At 39.7% G+C, this 9711-nt stretch overlaps 1 protein-coding gene across 1 annotated transcript in view; it reads left to right on the top strand.

Moving 5' to 3' along the window:
• Positions 1-9711, top strand: part of AGPS (alkylglycerone phosphate synthase) — a 137023-nt gene that overhangs the window by 26781 nt on the left and 100531 nt on the right. The window contains exon 2 of the mRNA XM_015561967.1: positions 3900-3989. The gene's annotated coding sequence lies outside the window, so the exon portion shown is untranslated. The remainder of the gene's footprint in view (positions 1-3899; positions 3990-9711) is intronic.

Here is a 9711-nt window from a genome sequence, read left to right as displayed (position 1 = left end):
GGGCCGATCCTGCGATTGGAGGGTGATGGGGGTCAACGCCTGAGGGCTCCCAGTATGTGAGAGGGGGCAGGCTGGGCTGAGGGGACCCCCCCCACCCCCACACCCAGTGCACGAATTTCGTGCACCGGGCCCCTAGTAATTATATAATACATCATCTGTATATTGCATTGTGTGTTCACCACTCAAAGTCAAGTCTCTTGTTATCATTTATCTCTCCCCTCCATTGCCCTCTTCCATCTGCCTGCACTCTCTTTTCCCTCTGGAAATCACTATACTGTTATCCCTGTCTATTATTATTATTTTTTTAAAAAATATATTTTATTGATTTTTTACAGAGAGGAAGGGAGAGGAATAGAGAGTTAAAAACATCGATCAGCTGCCTCCTGCACACCTACTGGGGATGTGCCCGCAATCAAGGTACATGCCCTTGACCAGAATCGACCTGGGACCTTGCAGGTTTGCGGTTGTATTTTAAGACTTCACAGAACACCAGCTTGTTGGGGTCCTTGCGGAAAGGGTCCCGAAACATGGTAGCAGGAACAAGATATATGTCACTGTTGGAGCCTTCAGACTGCATAGTACTAGAGCCATCAAAATTCCACTCGGGCAACTCTTCTATACTCTTGGGCTCACTGTCTAGGGTCCGGGTCTTGCATCGCAGTCCTTCTCCAGTACCGTCAATCCAGATGTACATAGCTTGGACTTTATCACCCTGAGGCAGGGACATATACATCTACTTGATGCCTTTGTTCAAGTGGGAACTCGCTGAGGTGGACATGGTGGAAATTGCTCTGGGGGGCGAGCATGCGGCAGCGGGGCAGGGCGGGCAGGCTGTGAGAACGAGGTGCAAAGAGGAGAAGAGAGGAAGCTTGGAGTGCTGCTCAGACACTTGGCTCTTCTCCCATCCTCAGCTCTGCCTATAGCTCGTAGTTCTTACTGCCTGTAGGGACTTCTTTTCCCAGCTCTGGGACCCTGGGTTGGGCATTTGGTGTGGTGCTTGGACCCCTTGCTCCTCCAGGCAGCCTCTGCAGAGGCGATCTCCCTCCTGATTAAAAAATGGCACACATGGGTGCCAGCCCAGCCCATTCCACAGCTCCTACCAGTCTCAGTTGTAGGACTTACATTCAGCCAGCTTTCCAGTGGTTCTGGATGATGGTATTTCTGTATTTAGTTGTAATTTTGATGTGGTTGTGGGAGGCAGCAAGTACAGGTGTTTGCCTACGCTGCCATCTTGGTTCTCCCCATCATTATTTCTTAAAATAGGTTCTTGATTCCTTACTCTGTCCCTTCTCCTTCTGGTAGCCCATATTATGTTGATGTTGTTATGTTTCATGTCGTCCCAAAGTTTCCTTAACCCAGCGGTCACCAACCAGTGTTTCGCAGACCACTGGTGGTCCAAGAGGCCCAAAAGGTTGGTGACCACTGCCTTAAACTATCCTCTGTTGTTTTTGTTGTTGTTGTTGTTCTGATTGGCTGCTTTCTGTTATCTTATCTTCCAAATCACTGATGTGATCCTCTGCTTCATCTAACCTATTCTTTATAGGGTAGTCTTCATTTCAGATATTGTGTTCTTTTCTGACTAGTTCTCATTTATGGTTTTTATGTCCTTTTTCATGCTTTTGAAGTTACCACTTAGTTTTTTGAGCATCTTTATAACCATATTGTAAAACTCTATAACTGGTAAATTGCTTGCCTCCATTTCATTTAGCTCTTTTTCTGGAGATTTCTCCTTTTCTTTCATTTAGGGCATATTTCTTTGTCTCTCCGTTTTCGCTGCCTCTTTGTGTTTGTTTCTGTGTATAAGATAGATCTCCTATGCTTTGCAGTCTTGATAGGGTAACCTTATAGAATTTAGTAGGTGTCCTGTGGGATGTTGTGACATAGTCTTTTTGATTATCTGAGCTGGCTGCTCCAGGAATGTTCCTTGTGTGGGTTATGTGAGCCCTCCTGTTGTAATTGCGTTTTGATTGCTATTGGTCCATTCGTGCATGGGGTTAATCCTCTGGCTGGCTGACTGAGAATTGACCTGACCACATTATACAAGCTACTGTGCAGGTGGGTGCTGACCACATGAAACAGAATTTGCCTCAGCAGGGTCTGGTTCCTGCTGCGATCTTCCCTTTGGTATGCCACTTGCGAAGCCAGTTGGATTCTGCTCTCATGTCTGAAGCTGGAACTGGGTGTGGAGTTCTGGGCCTCTGGGGCAGGACTTTGATGTTAGTTAATGTTGCACATTGCCTATGGCTGCTTCTGGGCAACCTGTTTGGAGGTACAAAGTGATCCACAGTTTGTGGCTGCCTCTGCTGGGTGTGTCCGGGAAAAACCAAGTTGTACATCAAGGCCAGCTTACACCAACACCAAGCCTGGGCGCAGGTCAGCAAAAGGCCCAGGGTCTCCACCTGTCTCTATTTGCTGGTTCTCTGTTAGACTCAGTCCCACTGAAAGAGACTTTGGGGGTTCTTGAGTGGCATGAGGTAGTTTCTCAGTGAGTCACCAGGTAGGGGTGAGTGGTGTTCACCAGATCGATACAGGTTCAAACTCTGGGCCACTGCTGCGTCTGAGGCCACTCAGCAAAAGTTCCAAGGTATACCAAGTCTAACTGTCACCTACTGGGTGCCCGCAGACCTTTGTTTGGGGGCAGACTTTGAAAGAGTCATCAAGGTGAGGCCTGGAGAGTTTATCAGGCCCAAAGAGACCAAGATTTGGCTGTATTAAGGGAGGGCTTAGTACCGGTCGGGCCTTCTAGGGCAAACTGTACCCCATCCTAGAGCCACACAACTCCATCTGTCCCAGCTTCTGCCTGGACTTCCTACAGAACTGAGCTCAATAGGGTGGGGGACCTAGGAGTCAGGCAAGTTGGGCTAGTGAGTGTCCGTCTCAATATGGCTTCTGTAAATCCTTGGTTATACTAATAAATCTTCTTATTCAGCTAATCTTCAGTTAGTTGTTCAGGTTGATTATTCTATATTTTAGTTATAATTACAGTTTTGTCTTGGGAGGAAGTGGAGGTAACTTCCACATACCCCACTGCCATCTTGGATTTCCAACTGAAAATTACCATTACTTTATTTCAACAGCCCAGATATACTAGGGTACCATGCTAAAACATATAATAAAGTCTGACATAACACTGAAATGTGTTTGCTTATTGTGTTCTGCACAGGCTCTGACCTTTTCTTTTGTAATGTGCAAAATTGGATGAGTGAACCCTTGATTTTGATGAAAATGATTTTTAAAACTATGAAATACTACATTTTGGAAACTAAAAATACCATATTGTTTTGGACTACTGGAAACTGGTATAGTTATTAACTGTTAGGTTAATGTTAATATGTAGGTCAAGGCAGAGGCTATACCTTGTTAAAGGATTTAGAATGGTTGTAGATGCAGCACTCAGATTTTTAATGTACTTTATTAAAAGTGCTACTGATAATGTCATTGCTATTGAACCTACTTTGTAAATTGGTCTTTTTCATCATAGAAGATTAATAATTGTCATTTTTAAAATATGGCAAAAATGTGTTTCCTGTTCAAGTAATTTATTTTTATTGCAAAATTTTTTAGCCATCGTATAATATAAACTCAATAATGTACAAAATAAAGCATATTTTTCTCTAAGTATATTTTTCTCCTTTGTTCTTTTTTCTTCTTCTTTTCTTTGAATGCATTAAATGTGGTGGTTGTAGCCCTTTGTGAAGCAGGTGCTGCTCATTAGAGTGATTCTATATTTGGAAATATTAATACATAGACATTGTGATATACATCCCATTTTATTTAAACAAATATAATATTAGTGGGATAAAGTCTTCTTTTAAATGACTGGAAAGTTAATAGTCAATGATCACTTTTGTTTTAAGATGTTTAGTATAGGTCTCATTTACATATTTTTTTCTTATTAGGCAAGAAGTTTTGAAATGGAATGGATGGGGATATAATGATTCCAAGTTCATCTTCAATAAGAAAGGCCAAGCTGAGTTGACTGGGAAAAGGTAACTGTTTATTCTTTCTTTTGTTATTTTTCCCCCCACTTTTTGTTTCTATGAAAAATTTTAAACATTAATAACAAACATATCATGTTCAGTAATAGACACACATAAAAATAGAATAATATAATGATTCCTCCCTTCATTTAAAATTTGCCAGTATTTTGCTTCTTTTCAGTAGTATTTCAAATTCTGACATTTTTATGTCAGTTCTAAATGTTTACATATGTGTCCCTTAAAAAATGAGGACCCAATACAGCCATTCATATAATATCATTGTAATACATCCTAAAATAATAAATTTTATAATATATGATTGATTACCTAGTCCACATTCACATTTTCCCAGTTGTCTCAAAATGCCATTTTTATAGGTAGTGTGTTTGACTTAGAAAGTAAATAAGGTCTGCCCATATTACCTAATCCCCATACCATTGCTTTGTCGAAAGTAACTCCATTTTTTGTTGTTGTTAATCCTCACCTGAGGATATTTTTTCCATTGCATTCAGAGAGAGTAGAACAGAACGAGGGAGGGAGGAAGAGAGGGAGGGAGGAAGAGAGAGAGACAGACAGGGAGAGAGATATGAGAGAGGCACATTGACTGGTTGTCTCCCGTTCATGCCCCAGCCTAGGATGGGGAGGGAACCTGCAACCCAGGGACATGCCCTTGACTGGGAATCGAACTCATGACCCTGGTGTACTCATGACCCAATGACACTCTAACCATTGAGCACACCGGCCCGGGTCGAAGTAACTCCATTTTTAATTCTGAGCATTTATATTTGGGTATGGGTTATTATGGAAGGTGAACAATTTTTGGTGAATGTAAATTAGTTTTCTGAGATGTATTAGGGAAGAAGTGATGAAGAAGGATCAGGCAGTTGTTTGATAGCTTTCATATTGCTGAAATGTTTTTGTTAATGTGTTGGTAAGAATATTAAAGAATATTTGTATTGTACTTGGGATGGTGAACACACAATACAGTGTACAGATGATATGTTGTAGAATTGTGCACCCAAAACCTGTATAATTTTATTAACTCTAATAAATTCAATAAAAGGGGGAAAAAAGAATATTTGTATTGTTACTATTCCAGATACAGACAATTGTAAAATAAGTTCTTAGTTGATTGTAAGCAACACTGATCCTGCGAAAGCTGGTATTTTGGGTTTGTCTATTGAATTTTGATAGAAATTTTTTGAAAGGAGAGTGAGTATAAATATATAATATTTGAATGCTGGCTCTAAAAATAAAAAAAATTAAGGGTAGGTAAAAATTGGATCAGCTATATTATGAATATCAGTATTGTACTTTGACTTAATATCTATTGGGCATAATATGCTTGTATTAATATTTTTTAAATGTATAAAATATGTCAGTATGTTGAAATATCAGCAAGAAAACTTTTATTACTTTGGAGAAATTATTTTTCTTTAAAACATAATTGTCCTATATTTCTAACTTAAATATACTTTGTACCTGAAACAAAACCTCAGGAGTAGTAATTAGGAACTAATTTTATTGAAGGTGTAAAGATGTACATTTGACCTTTGTTTTTCTTTCTTTTTTCTAAATCCTCATCTGAGGATATGTTTTTTATTGATTTTTAGAGAGAGGAATGGGGAGAGAGAGACAGACAGACAGACATCGATGTGAGAGAGAAATATCGGTCGGTTGCCTCCTGTAGGTGCTCTGACTGGGAATCAATCTTGTAACATTTTGGTGTATGGGACGACATTCCAATCACTCAGTTAATAGGAAAAATAAATATTATCTACATTCTCATTTCCAATCCTTAAGTATGGCTGGACAACATGTTGGTTAGAGACTTAGTTGAGAAATTGTATATAATTCAGGTAGAAGAAATTTCTGATTAAAATTAAATTTACCAGTGTTCTAGATGATAAGTGTTTTATGTTTTAAATGGAATAATGTCTAATACAGTAGTAGAAACTTATCTATGTAGAGATTGTCTTTACACAATCTTCTTGGAGGGTGGGGTAGAGGGAGTGAATCTTCTGAACTTAGAAAGCCAATTCTCAGACATTGCCTTTCTTTTTTTCTTTCTTTCTGTCTCTTTTGACCTTGAAGGTATAGCATGTTTGTTTTACAGGAGGGAACAAATAGTCAACTTGTACTTCAGCACAGTGCCTTTGAAAGCAGAGAATTTATCTGCTGACATTAGACATTGGAAGATTGCTGCTGGTGCCACTCTAATCAGGATGGATTCAATAAAGGCCTCCTTTTTTTGCGTGGTTGACTCCCGAGTTAGAGTCCAGTAGAGGTGGGAAGAGAACGGGATGGTGGGGCAGGTTGCATATGTCCGGCAGAGCCTGCAAAGGGAGACCAGTCTTTGGTTCCCACTAAGACTCATCCAAAGGGTAATTCTCCATACACAGAAATGGAATTTAGTCATCTACAATAGAGTTAGTCATCTTATAATAAGTTACCCTGTGACAAAAATTTCTCTTGTTCCAGTAAGAGTCAAAGGGTAGAAGAATAAGAAGTTTGTGATATTCCTAAAAGAGAAAATGGAGTTGTGACTAGAAAGGATGAGTGGAAAAAAATACTTATTTGCCTGAACAGTATTAATTCACCCTTTTGTTATTAATACTAGATTATAAGGAAAAATTTTTGAAATTTTTTGTTAAGACTTGCTATTCTGGCTTTGTAATGGACTAAACAAATATAGACCCTTTGCCATTTATAAGCACATAGGAAACATGGATAAAATACACAAGGAAGAAGTATAACAGAGTCTGAAAGAAAGGAAGGGAAATCGTTAGATGCCAGAAATTAATAGTGACTCTCAATGAAAATTTATGGAGATTCCCTTATTTCTGATCCAAAAATCATTGTAGAGAGTTAAGAAATTTTTATGAGGAAATGTGATTGATTGTATATATTTTTAGGAGGGTAACTTTGACATTTACAACTTAGCCATTAAATTAGAAGCAATTATTATAAGGTATTTTAGATCTTAGGGCAAAATTAGAAGTTTTTTTCCCCCGAACACAGTCTTATCTTTTGAACAGATTTGTAATTCGTCTGTCTATAAATTACTAGATTTATAATCCTGTTACCGTATTTGCCGGCGTATAAGACGACTGGGCGTATAAGACGACCCCCTAACATTTCCACTCAAAATACAGAGTTTGTTATATACTCGCCGTATAAGACTACCCCCTCTTCCGCACACCTTCCACACACCAAATAAAAGGTAAAACAATATCAGATTTGATTTTAACATTTTAATTTATATTCAAATGCTTATGACATGCAGGAAAACTGTCACAAGGCTGTATGTAATCAAACATATACATAAAACAGTGCAAGTTTATTACCGGTAAACATACCGGTAATTCACTAAAGAAAACACACTCTATAGACTGGTACCGTAGATGCTTCTCAGGAACACAGGCAAGCAGCCCACAACCTAGAGGGACTGTCAATGATAGAAGTAAGATAACAAATAGAGGGAGAGAGCAAGTGCCGGGCAAGTCCATAGCAAGTTTGCTGGCGTGACAGTTTCACCTTAAAAGCCTTCAAACTCCTCTTCATCATCTGATATTAAAAGTTCATCAACGACATCTTGGTGCCATGATAGGGATGATAGGGGTTTGACTGGTCGACATTTTCTATGCTGTACTGTACAATGGGGCAGTATTGTGGTTGGCTGTTGGCTGTATACAAAGCCTGATTTGATTGGTCCCTGCTCCCTGTTTGCCCGCCCTGTCACTATAGCAGTCTGGTCCACCCTTGCATCAGCATCTCCGTGGTAAAATCGCATAACAGCAAAATCGCATAACAGCCGAGCATACACCCAGCAGCGCTGCTGATGCCTGAACGGTATGTGGAATGAAGTGGGCGGGCATCGGGAGGCCACTATGGCACGGGGCAAGCACTATGGGCAGTCTATCTGAAGTGTACCTGGCGTATAAGACGACCCCCCACTTGGAGGCATATTTTTCAGGGCCAAAAAATCGTCTTATACGCCGGCAAATACGGTATTTTTTTTTCTTCTAGATATAGATGAATTTAGTCCTCATTTTAAGCAGCAAATGGGAAATACTTCAGAACTAGCTCTATAGACTTCTATAAACTAAAATTTTTGAAAAGTGTCATTCTTTGATTTTAAAGGTGTCATTCTTTGACAGCACAAGTTAGTGTTTACATGAAAAGAATTTGTCTGGGCTTTTGCACATTGTATTTCCAGTGGCATAATTTTTCATTAAATTTTATCTTCAAGTATAAAAAGGCTATTGAATTGCTTAGCAGTTGTGGAACTCACTCTGGTAGATGGTTGCATCTGCTAATATTTTGCTACCTCTGTGCACTGCCCTGAGTTTAGTTAATAGAAATCCTGACGTGCCCTTCCTTCTTAGATATTTATGCCCACACAATTTTCTTTCCATGTACTGTATAGGGATTTCATTGGACTTGTTCTGATTCTGTATCTTCTACAGTACAATCTACCTTGGTTCTAAGGAAAGGTGGTAATTTGATCTCACTTTATATTTTACAAAAAGACCATTTCTTAAAGTTCTCAAAAAATCTTCAGTCGTGAAAAAGATCTATTCAGTAGTCTGTTTCAACAATTGGTATAGGCACTTGGCTTTCCTCTTATCACATTTCTGGTAAAATGTGCATGTTTCCTGTCAATATGTTCACCCTATAAATAAAATGCCTTTGCAGCTTTGACTGAACTGGGTTGTAAATTTTTTAAGAATGAGAGTCCTATTATAATACCAATTTAGTGTATCCTGCAATGCATAGTATAGAAAATAATACAATAATTAATAAACAGTAATACAAGAATAAACTGTGTTTCATGTTCTCACAACTATAGACCTACTTTTGCCCCAACATGCATAGCAGTTTTATTTGGCTGTCCCATCATCAATTTTGGCAGGGGGTAGGGGGGAAAGTAAAGAAGGTACAAGAACATTATAGTGAAAAAATTACTGAATATAGCTACTGTAATTTTATAAATGTCATTCATAAAGAATTTTCATTTAATATCACTTGAGATGGTGGAAAGGGAAGACTCAGACTAGAGGCAGCATCATATAGTGGCTTAGAGCACAGGCTGACTGAAGCGTTATTCATAATCTGATTCAAACCCTGGCTTTGTAACTTATTAGCTCTGGGACTTTGAGTAAATAAATTACTTACTTAATTCCTTAATTTATTTAAATTCTCTGTGCCTTAGCTTCATCATCTATAAAATGGGGATAATAGTACTAAACTCATAATCTATCCTGTATAATAAAGATGTAATATACAAATGGTCGTTACGCTGTAAATGGTAATGACCGGACCATGGATCAGCAGGAGGTTGGGGCAGCGAGCTACAGATGGGTGGTGGAGAGCTACAGGAGGGGGCAGCAGCAAGCTATATGAGGGGGCAGGGGGCAGAGGGAGCTACAGGAGGGCAGGGCAGTGGGCGGAGAGCTACTGGAGATCAAGTGTGCAGTGGAGAGCTACAGGAGGGGGCAGGGCAGCAAGCTATGAGGGGGGATGGGGGGAGGTACACGAGGGTGGGGCAGCAGGTGGAGAGCTACTGGAGGGCGGCAATGAACTACTGGCGAGCTACAGGCACACAGATTCATGTGCAGGGCTACTAGTGTGTAAAAGCTAAGTGACTGGAATGACCAGAACAACTGATCACTATGACACACTGCCCCCCCATGGGAGCCTGGCCAACCAACCTCCCATGTCCCTTCCC

The sequence above is a fragment of the Myotis davidii genome, unplaced genomic scaffold, assembly GCF_000327345.1.
Source record: "Myotis davidii unplaced genomic scaffold, ASM32734v1 scaffold370, whole genome shotgun sequence".
Classification (NCBI taxonomy): Eukaryota; Metazoa; Chordata; class Mammalia; order Chiroptera; family Vespertilionidae; genus Myotis; species Myotis davidii.
The sequence above is the reverse complement of the archived record's forward strand: the minus strand, read 5'-3'. Positions and strand labels throughout refer to the sequence as shown.